We start from the raw sequence: 10,866 nt of genomic DNA, 5'->3' as shown, positions 1-10,866 counted from the left end.
TATATACACTGTCCTACAGATCTGAGTTGAAGTGATAATTACTCATCATATCATTATTTCCAGTTTATTTGTACATTTTTATTCCTTTTGAAGTGTTTTCTATCTAAATGATGTTTTTCCCTCTTCCTTGATTTGCTTCTAGAACATCTTAGAACAATCTTTTTCCTTATATTCCTATTAAAATATTAAAGTGCGGGGGTTCTTAAACTGTGGTCCACTGCCTTTTTTATAAGTAATGTTTTGTTTGAATATAATCTCGCCCACTTTCTACTTTACAGAGACCAAAAGTTTCTGAAAATCTAAAATAATTAACTGTCTGGCCCTTTAGAGACAAAAGGTGCCACCTGCTACTTTTTGTCCTTAGAGAAGGGTGCGGGGTGTGCTGCCCGGCTCTCACAGGTCTGGACACCTGGGCTTTCCAAGTGGGCTGGCATCTTGGTCCTCACCAACAGCATGGCCTGTGCTGCCACAGGGGTGCTCTGAGACACGCCTGTGGCCGCCCTGCTGTCCAAGTGCACAGGCGCTGGGGCGTGCCCTCGGTGCCCATCCTGGGTTCCAGTATCCTTATAAGACCAGCTAAGCAGCACCACTCCATAATTTGAAGGGTCTGTGAATACAGCTGAAGCTATCTAACATCCTATAGGAAGAGATGCAGTATTTAAAAAATAGTTACAGCAACCCATTTGGGTTCTCAGAATGTCCGCCTCACCCAGTGGAGGGAATTCAGGCTTTCACATGTGGATCACCAGTGTCTACTGCCTACACCATGCATCCATACCTGCTTCTTCTGGCCTCTCTCTTCCCCCTAGATCTCATCCCTCATCACAGCTAGCTCTTGTAGCCACTCCCTGATCTTTTCTCAACCTTGCTCAGTGAACTGTCTGCTTTGCCTCTCACATCTTCAGCTGCTTTCGTAAGCGCCTTTAAATCCTCCCCTGAGAAATCAAAGAATCCTTGACCTTAAGTCCCTCCGTAGCTGTCACCCTCTTCTATCTTCTTTGCCAGGGTCTTTCGAAAGAGATCTGCTCCTATTCGCCTGCCTTCTAAATTCCCATTCACCTGTGTAGGGACTCTGCTTCCAGTGCTCCAATTCACGAAGATGCTCTGGCCAGGTCCGCATGCATACCTGTGGCCATGTCTCATGGGTACGGATGCAGCCCTTGGACTCTGGACAGTACCCTTTCCTCAAGTTTCCTACCTCAGTGCTTTTCCAGCATTTTTGCCTATGAGGAAGGAACCTTTTATGTAGCAACCCATTAAACTATGTGTACATAAAACACAGTGAATGATGAAATTGAAGAAATGTATTACAGTGAAAGACACTGCCCCTCAGAAGATTCCCCTTTACTTCAGACACACTTAACCCATCATTCTTGCCACGCTCTGCCGCAGCTCTGGAAGTCCTCTTCCGTGAGTGTCTTTAGTCATGCTGTCACAGCTGCCTCGATGTCCTGAATTGATTCACAATGTTCAGAATAATTTTTGTCCAATAAAAACATTACGGTATGTCTTCATCTACTTTCGTCAGCAGATCTGGCATTCTGTGACTTCTGGCTCTTCCTCAAATTCAAAATAACCATGAAAGGTAAATATTTTGAATCAATTCAGGACCTCGAGGCAGCCATGGCAGTGAAATGAAAAGAAATGAAAGAGGGTTTCCAGAGCTGCCACAGGAAGTGGCAGGAATGATGGATAAGTGTATCTGAAGCAAGGGGAATTAATGGCACTGTGTCTTCTACTGTAATAAAAAAATTAATTAAAACATTAACTATGTTTTCATTCACAGTACACACACACACACACACACACACACACACACACACATATACATACACAGCTGAAATGGGTTTCCCAATATAGTATGTATCCTTAACTATGGATAAGAAACTCCAATGTGTCCTGTTCCATTGTCTTTCAGTGCTGATCACAACTAAGAGTGTTGATTTTGTGAGTCATTAATGGGTCAGTTTTTCCAGCTTGAACCTTTAGACCTTTGTTTCCCATGACACTCTTTCCTCAGCTTCTCTTCACGGTGTTTTACCATCCTCCCTGATTCTCGCCCAGTGCCTGCTTTCAGTCCTCCATGCCCCTATATGCATCTTCCCCGGAGATTCCATTTACCATCTTCATGCTGCAGTCTCTGGAATCTGTCTCCATCCCATCCACATTGTGCTCCTGCAGAGAAAATTATGTTGTCCCCAGGTTCCATTCCCAGAGCAGCCTGCCCTGGGTGGTGGACAGGGCAGAGTGGTCATCAGGTTGGAACTCAGGGGCCTGAGTTTGATCCCAACAGAGTTGAGGGCAAAACCAATAGCAGGCTTTTCTGTAAGGATCTCAGACAGAACCAGGTGTGTCTTCTGCAAGGTTATGGTGTGCCTTCCTCCCATACTGTGTCTGTTTGGCATGACTCTAATCCATCTCACATCAAGGGGAATCGTATGGCTTTACCATTGATCTGTCAAGAGATACTAGCTGTCCTTTGTAGGATCGTGCCCACTGTTGTGTGTTAGGTGGTTGCTGTGTAGACATTAGTACAGTTCAGTTTTATTCTCACAACACTGTGAGCTCAGAAGCATTATCCACATTTGAGTGGGTTAGGAAATTGAGGCATCAATAGGATAATCGATTTCTCCACAGCTGCAGCTCTTGTGCTCGAAGCCAAGTCTGTTTAGCTTTTGCAGTGACCACTTCCAGGGGTGGCCTCAACACCAACCCTAGTGTTTGCAAAAACTCTTCAGATCAGATAAAACTGGGGGTGGTGATACTGCAGAGACAGAGAGGGACACATAGGTGTGTTCCTGCCTAGAAACCCACTTCTGGTCAGCAGCTTGGGCAGTGGGGAGGGCGGGAGGGCTGCTCCAGATTGAATAAAGATGAGAACGGGAAGTGGACCCTCTAGCCAGCTTCTTGCCAGGCCTCTCTGGTCTGATTCAGATGGGAGGTAGTTGTATCGAGGAGCCTCTTTTACTCATACAGAAGTGAGAGGCAGGAAAGGAAAGGTGAGGTGTTCATGTTGACACAGGAGCACAGGATGTGGAGAGGGAAGCTGGTTTTGTACATAGGACACAGTGATAACAAAAGAGGAGGAAAGACAGTTGCCTGTTACGACCTACTTAGGAAAATGAACCTTTGAAATAAATGGAAATACAGAATCATGATGCCATTTGCCCTTTGGGAAGAAAGACAATATATATAATATTGATATCATGGAATAAGAATCACATGTGGTTGCTCTCTGCTCTATTAAATATTCAAGGGGAAAAGCCCATTGAAACTGGAATGCTTTCTGTAGAGATAGCTTTTCTCTGCCACTGAACATCCCTTTGGACCAGGCTTTCTGCTGTATGTGGGCCTCACATCAGCTTAATTGCTGGAGACTTCTGTATCCTGCCTGGGTTGATTGCATTTCAGGCAGGATAGAGTCAGCCTAAGAATGGGGAATTTTTCCAACACAGTAACTGGGGTAAACTTACTGTTAACTTTCTAGATCCCCAACACAGCCTTTCTTAAGGGGGTTGAATAAATCTACAGGCGTTATTTCTGAATTCTGTGGCTGCTTATTACTTGACTTTCACTGTCTGAAACATTTTCTTTACAATCTTAGAATGGCCAATAGGGAAGTAGTTCCCTGATCACTGTAAAACCTGAATACACGTATAACCAATTCACTTTGGATTTTGGCTTAGTGATGATGCGGGTGGAGCCCTGGGGATTGGCTCGAGGCAGCGTTGCTAATGCTGGAGGCTGGCTGGGAAGCGCTCAGAGCAGCGCCTGCAGGAGTGAGGGAGCGGGCCTGGGCAGGGGAAGGGCTGGCCTGCGATGAAGGTCCCATAGAAGCTTGGGCCGGGCCACAAGGGTCATCCAAAGTGGGCTGCCGCTGAGGGAGTGGGCACTTGGGTGGGGCAGCGCCCTTCCGTGGAGGGCAGTTCCCAGGGAGGGCCTCAGGGTGGCTGGGGAGCAGCTGACTCACCCCACAGACTGGGTATCCGGGCCTTTGCTCCGTAAGGGGGGCTGGAACGTTCACTGTGGCGGATGCAGCAGTCTGCTCTGTGATCTTAAATAGTTTGGGATGTACTGAGCGCTTCTTAAGTTTTAAATAATTTCACATCTAAAATTCAGTTGTTTTAAACTCACTTTTTATTTTGCATCATTAGAAGATATTAGGCACCACTGATTTATTAAATGGTAACCTGATTCCCGGATTGTCTGAGGAGCCTGAAGTGCGTAGTGGGTGTGCCCCTCCCTACTTACCCCTTTCTGCTTGTCCTGGAAGGAATTTAGTTCCAATTCGGGAAAGGCCTTTTACCTGTGCAGGACTGAACTGGTGATGATAAGTTTTGTTATTTTTTATTCAGCTTTAATTGAGTTTATTGGTACATTTTAGGGGTACAGTACAGTTACATTCATTGTTGGGATCTTGTACCTCCACATGACAAGTCTTGATTCTCATTTTTTCCCCTTACCCCTGCCCTCCCTTCACCCCCTCCTCCCCTCCCCATCTACAAACACTTTATTTCCATCTTTTCATTATCTCACATTTTTTTCTTTTCCCTTTTTACTCTTCCCCTACCCATCCCACCTTCCCTACACCTTTAGCTCCTTTCTTCCCATTTCTAAATGTCAGTAATCTTATTAGGATCTTATGTATTATTGCAGATTATTCACACCAGAGAAAAACTATTCGGTATTTACACATGTATGACTTCTTTATTTCACTTAGGAGTATATCTTCAATATGTATCCATTTGATAAGTTTTGTTATTAATAGCTCTAGTTAACTCAAAGGCTGGAAAAGTAGGGTTATTTTCCCCTTTTCAGATACTATTTAAAAAATTCTACAAAATAATTTCCTTGATTTCCTACATTCACTGCTTTTCTGCATTTAAAGACTATAATGTGTATGCAGCACTGTGCTTAGAATCCTTTTCATTTTACAACAAACTCCTAAAAAACCTGACTCCTTTGGTGTTTTTCAAATATATATGGTTACATTTTATTTTTAAATTAAATTAAATTAATTAATTTTTTTTTGAGACAGTCTTGCTTTGTGGTGCAGGCTATCTTTGATCTCACTATGTAGCTCAGGCTAGCCTTGAACTTGTGATCCTCCTGCCTCAGCCTCCCCAGTGCTGGGATTATAGCAGTGCACCAGCACGCCCTCTTCATGGTTACATTTTACATGCATGTCAAAAGATGTTATAGAAGATGAAGGTTCACTTTATACACACAAAAACTGAAATAGTTGGTCTCATCCCTTAGCCTCCTCCACACCAAAAAAGCTGCCTACGTGAGCCATGCATTCCTGCTGTTTTTATTGAGTGGCAGGGGTTATCTCGTGAGCATTTATCTCCTCAGCAGGCTCCTGAGCCTCGGTGTTGTTTCCCCTGGGGGTTATGCTAACCGCTGTGCCTGCCGTAGCACTGTGTTGTGCAGCGTCCCCTACAGGGTGGTGCTCGCACCAGCAGGATGTCCTGGAAGAAATTTGGGACAGAAGTCCTGACAGGAATGCGAAGAAGGCCAACAAGGGACAGCGTAACTAAGGGGAGAATTTCCTCTTCAGGAGGCATAAAGGCAGCAGGAAATGGATTTCTAACTCCGTTAGCAAAGAGTTTTATAGTCAGGAACACTACAACCACTTTCTACCGCTGATCCCACCCTAATGAGGCTCTGGACTGACGTGTCTGTGTGTTGCTCTCTGTGAAATATCTTCTTAATTGTATATTTCTATTTGAAAAATTAAAGTTGACATATGTGAATTTTGAGGTTTATAAATCTTTGTTTTGAATTCTGGCTTTTTTGTTTTGTTTGTTTATTTATTTATTGGTACCAGGGACCGAACATGGATCCTTGACTTTGCGAAGCAGGTGCTGGAACCACTGAGCTAAATCTCCGGCCCTTTTGTTTTGTTTTTGATTCTTCACTTTACTTTATTGCTTTGTTTCGTTGCCTTTTTACTGTGCTCATCCCCTGACTTAAACAGTTGTAGGTCCACTGTAGAAGAAGAAGAGTCAGTCAAGAAAAGGCTAGAGAATCTGGGAAGAAGGATTGGAAGAGCAAGAAGAAAAGCGAAGGGTCCTAGGGAAGCAGGGGAGTGAGCAGCAGGAGACACCCCGACAAAGGCAGAGACATTTCTCAGTGCGGGTAACTCGGCCTGGTGGAAGCAGCTTGCTGCAGAGTCCGATGGGGCTGAGCCGCTCCTAACTGAGCCGCAGGCACTGTGGTGACAACTGTGACCCTGCCGCGTGCCCTTGCCGAGCCGCTTCCCGGCTGTCGACCTCCTGCCTCAGGCTGTGCCTGTCGGAAGGGCTCCTGGGAGGTTCGGGAGTCCCCGGTATGTTGTGCGACACATGTACACCTCAGAGACAGTTCAGGGCTTTGTTTTTGTCTTTGTGTTGCTGGGAGCCCAGCCCAGGACCGTGTGTGCATTAGACAAGCACCCTGCCACACAGGCGCCTCCCCGGCCTGGTGTCCACTCGCACTTGTTTTCAGTTGACTCAGAGCCTGCTGTTCCTATCCACGCCCCAAGCATCTCTTCTTTCTTGCATCCTCTCCAGTTCATCATTGAATGGTATTTAAAATGTAAAGAAAAGATATTTTCTAGATTATGTTTTGGGCACTTGTTTTCTGGCCCTTTTTTATCCCTTTTCCTGTTGAATGGGCTGATGCCTCAAACTGAAATCTTCTCTACCTTGTTGCCCAAACCTGCTTCTTTTTGTTGTTTTCTGTTTAGTTACTGGCATCGCCTCGCGGGATCACCCGGCCAGAAACCGCTGCCTCCTTTGCCTCTGTCGCCGTCCTCACCCGAACCCTCACTGGACCCTGTTCCTACCCTCTTCAGCCCTCCTGGGAGATGTGGCCCCATGGGCGGATGAACTGTCTGGGGTCTCTTCTGACTTCTGCTTTCTTTATGTGTTCAGTTGTTTTTGAAGATGGGACAGTGTGGAAGAAGCCCATTTCACCCCACCTTGCCTCCTCTGCTTGTCACAACAAACTCCAGCACCTCACTGAACCCACTCCCATACCTGTCAAAGACGAATGTTCACAACTGCCTCTCGGATTTCACCATACAGCAGATCTCAAGAAGTTTATTCCCACTTTTCTTAATCCTCTCCCTGAGAAGGGAGTTGAGTAAAGATACTTTTCTCCACTGCACAGGTCTTCTCTGGACCTCTGCTTAACAGCTGAAGCAGACTCCTGAAGCATTGTCTTTTCTTTCTTTTTTTTTTATTCATTAAGTTTATTGGTACATTTTAGGTGTACAATATGCTGACATTCATTACTGGGAATCTGTACCCTTTACATGATGTACCTTGGTTCTTATTTTTTCCCCATTCCTCTGCCTTCCCTTCAACCCCTCCACCCCTCCCTATTCACAAAGACTTTGTTTCCATTTTTTTCTTGTCTCATTTATTCCTTTCCTCTATCCCTCCTACTTACCCTTCCCCTTTGGACCTTTTCTTCCTATTTCACATTATCTCCTATACTTTGATCCTGATTTGCACTTTCAGTTTCTCACACCAGAGAAACTATTTGGTACTTACACATGTGTGTCCTTCTTATTTCACTTAAGAGTGTCATCTCAGTGTGCATCCATTTAACTATAAAAGTCTCTAGTTTCTCATTCTTTATGGCTGAGTAGTACTCTATTTTTTTTTTTTTATTGAGTGTATTGGTACATTTTAGGTAAACAGTATCCATTTTATTTAAAAAACCAAAAACTTCTTTGACCAGTCTCCAGTGGATGGGCAATTGGGCTGTTTCCAAATTTTAGCTATTATACACTGTGCCGCTATAAACATGGGTGCACATGTATTACTGTGGTAAGATTCTTTTAATTTTGGGGGAAAGATACCCAGCAGAGGAATAGCTGAATCAAATGGGACCTTTAATCCTACTTTTTTTTTTTTTAGATATTTCCATACTCATTTCCACAGTGGTTGCACCAGTCTACACTTCCACCAGCAGTGGAGAAGGGTTCCTTTTCTCCCACAGCCTGGCCAGCATTTGTTATTGGTTGATTTCATGATAGCCGCCATTCTTTCTGGGGTGAGGTAGAATTTCAGTGTTGTTTTCATTTGCGTCTCTGGAATTTAAAGATCCAGTCCAAAAATGGGCATCTGAAATGAACAGACATTTCTCAAAGAAGTGGAAATAGCAAGTAAACATATGAAAAAATGTTCAACATCACTGAGCATTCTCTTTCACCATATTCCATGAAACCTGAGGCACCGTGACTGCAAGATGCACCATGTCTTAATATCAGAGAAGAAAAAACACCCAAGAATGGGGAATCTAAGAAAAAAACCTACAAAAAAAAAAATAAGGCACCAAAGGATTGCACCTCAGTGAACAGAAAGTAAACATTTATCTACTAAAAAGCAGGGCATAGGGTGCAGTTCAGGAAGGGAGCATGTCACACTGGTGGAGAGAGGAAAAAGCACTTTCCTTTGAGAGCCTGAATGGAGAGCTGTATTCACATTGGTTTGTGATTTTAAAAGATACAAGTGGAGAATTTAAAGTTGTTTCATGCTGGGAATACTGCTAGTTTATTGGAAGGGAGAGATGCAGATCCATTCAAGAAAAATTCAACTTCACCTCAGAGTGACAGCGATTGGAAGATGAGCCTGGCTTCAGAGATGATAGAATGTGAATATGTTTGTGTCTCAGAGTAGATGCGGTGTGCTAGTCATGAATTTCAGCTGGAGCCACAGCTGGGTGGCCAGAGACCGCGTTCCCCAGGCCCCTCTGCAACAAGTCGATGTCTGGCAACGGAGGAGGCTTGGGCCAGGCTGACATTCTCTTCTCCTTCTTTCCCTGACTGGAAAATGGTGGCCATTGCATAAACTCACTGGAGCTGACATGGAAGAGCCCTGGTTGCAGTCATGTGTCTTTCCAACCTGGGTCCCTAGATGACATCTATTTGCCCTAGACCCAGAATTGGTTAAATAGTTTGGGTCAGACCATAAATGTTTTAGTCTTTTTTAAATTGATTCATGGTGCAGTGCTAGGACCAAGGGCTCTAGCATGAAGGTGTGAGGGCTTCTCGCCCAAGTAGCCTGGATAAGATATAAGGGATAGAAAGAGCTGTGGTCATCCCTTGTTTCTTTGCTACCTTCTGCCCACCATGAACTGTTTTTCCTCTCTGCCACCCTGCCTTGGAGCCAGATGATTATGGACTGGAACCTCTACAATCTGTGAGCTAAATAAACCTTTCCTCCTTTAAATATGGGTGTTGTGTATTTTGTCTCAGCAACCGGAAAAGTAATGCAGACATAGGTATAAATCAGGGGTCCTCAAGCCTCAGGCTGTGGAGTGGTACTGTTCTGTGGCCTGTCAGGAGCTAGGCTATAGCACAAGAGGTGAATGGCAGGTGAGCCTGTGAGGCTTCATCTGCAGCTGCTTCCCAGTGCTCAGGTCACCTGGAGCTCTGCCTCCTGTCAGATTGGCTGTGGTGTTAGTTTCTCACAGGAGCTCAAGCCCTGCTGTGGACCGTGTGTGTGAGGGATCTAGGTTGTGGCTCCTTGTGATAATCTGATGCCTGCTGATCTGAAGTGGAGCTGAGGTGGTGATGCTAGCGCTGGGAGTATAATTCTGTATTACAAATTTGCTAATTAAAAATGACCCTAAAATAATTCCTCCCTCCCCCAAGGAAAAGTTGTCTTCCATGGAAACAGTCCCTGGTACCAGAAAGGTTGGAGACTCCGGGGTTAGACAGCAGGAAAATGAATGGGCATGGCTGAGTGTCTGTAAAACTTAATTTATGAAACAAGCAACAGTCTGGGATTGCTCCTGGTAATCCATGCATACTCTGGGTACTCTGCCCCAGATGAAAATGTCTACATCTTTGCTCTTGTTGTATTAGGGCTTCCTTGTCAGAGTCATCCTGCACCCTGATCATTATATTACAGCCTTCATCATGGATTAGCACCCTGAGCGGCTTTCCATCCGGCGCTGCTCCCACCCATGCTGGCAGAAGTCATCACTAGCGTTCCTGTGCCTTCCTTTTCATGGTACTGTGTGTTGTTCTTTAACTTGCCTCCCCAATGGAGCTTCTGAAACACGTGCCTCATTTTCTTCCTCCCTAGAATGCTGCACTCACTCAGTCCACAGGCTGAGGTGCCAGCTCGCCTGCCATGCCTCTGTAGCTTCTGCTGCAGGTACTGGTAATTTGCCAGAGGGTTTTGTTCATGAAGCTCGTCCTGGCTGGAGTGACCAATGCACTTCTGTTTTCTTCCCAGTCATCTTTTTTGCCAGTGTCCCCTTTTCTGACAATCCCTGCTAGGTTCTCTCTTATATTGGTTAGTGTCCCGTCACTGTGACAAAATAGCTGATGTAGACAGCACAGTGGAGGAAAGGTTAATTTTGGCTCTTGTTTTCTGCTCCAAGGCAGAAACATCATGGTGGAAGGACCTGGTAGAAGAAAATTGCCTACCGCGTGGTAGTCAGGAAGCAGAGAGAAGTGGAGAAGAGCCAGAGAGGAAAGGGCCAGGGCTGAGAGACAGCCCCCAAGGCACACGCTCATCCGAGTCCCTCTCCAGTGAGGCTCTGCCGCCTAAGAGCCCATCAGCTAATCTGCGGATGAGGTTTTCACCCTCAGGCACTGATCACCACCTCCTGCCCATCAGGTGGTCTTTGGATTATTTTAGTGACAAACTATAACGCCTGCCTTCTAAAGAAGTGAATGTCATATAAGCAGGGACTGTTTTCTTGGTTTCTGCTGAGCATGGAGATTGTGCGTGATTGAATAAATGTGGAGCTCTTCTTCTGTTACTGCTTTATCTCTGCCCAGGAAACATGTAATATTTCTAAAATCAGCAGACTAGACCATTTAGGTATGATAAAAAGACCACAACACGTAGCACAAAG

General features: G+C 45.1%; 1 long non-coding RNA gene across 1 annotated transcript in view; it reads left to right on the top strand.

Annotated features, from left to right (window-relative positions):
- Window positions 1–7,257, top strand: part of LOC117286019 — a 10,603-nt gene extending 3,346 nt beyond the window's left edge. Inside the window, exon 3 of the long non-coding RNA XR_004517158.1 lies at window positions 6,731–7,257. This is a non-coding gene — a long non-coding RNA (uncharacterized LOC117286019). The remainder of the gene's footprint in view (window positions 1–6,730) is intronic.
- The last annotated feature ends 3,609 nt before the right edge of the window (window positions 7,258–10,866 follow it).

Source organism: Fukomys damarensis, unplaced genomic scaffold (assembly GCF_012274545.1).
Source record: "Fukomys damarensis isolate Sample0158 unplaced genomic scaffold, DMR_v1.0_HiC HiC_scaffold_14, whole genome shotgun sequence".
In the NCBI taxonomy this organism is placed as follows: domain Eukaryota; kingdom Metazoa; phylum Chordata; class Mammalia; order Rodentia; family Bathyergidae; genus Fukomys; species Fukomys damarensis.
Note: the sequence above shows the minus strand (reverse complement) of the source record. Positions and strands in the feature narration are given on the sequence as shown.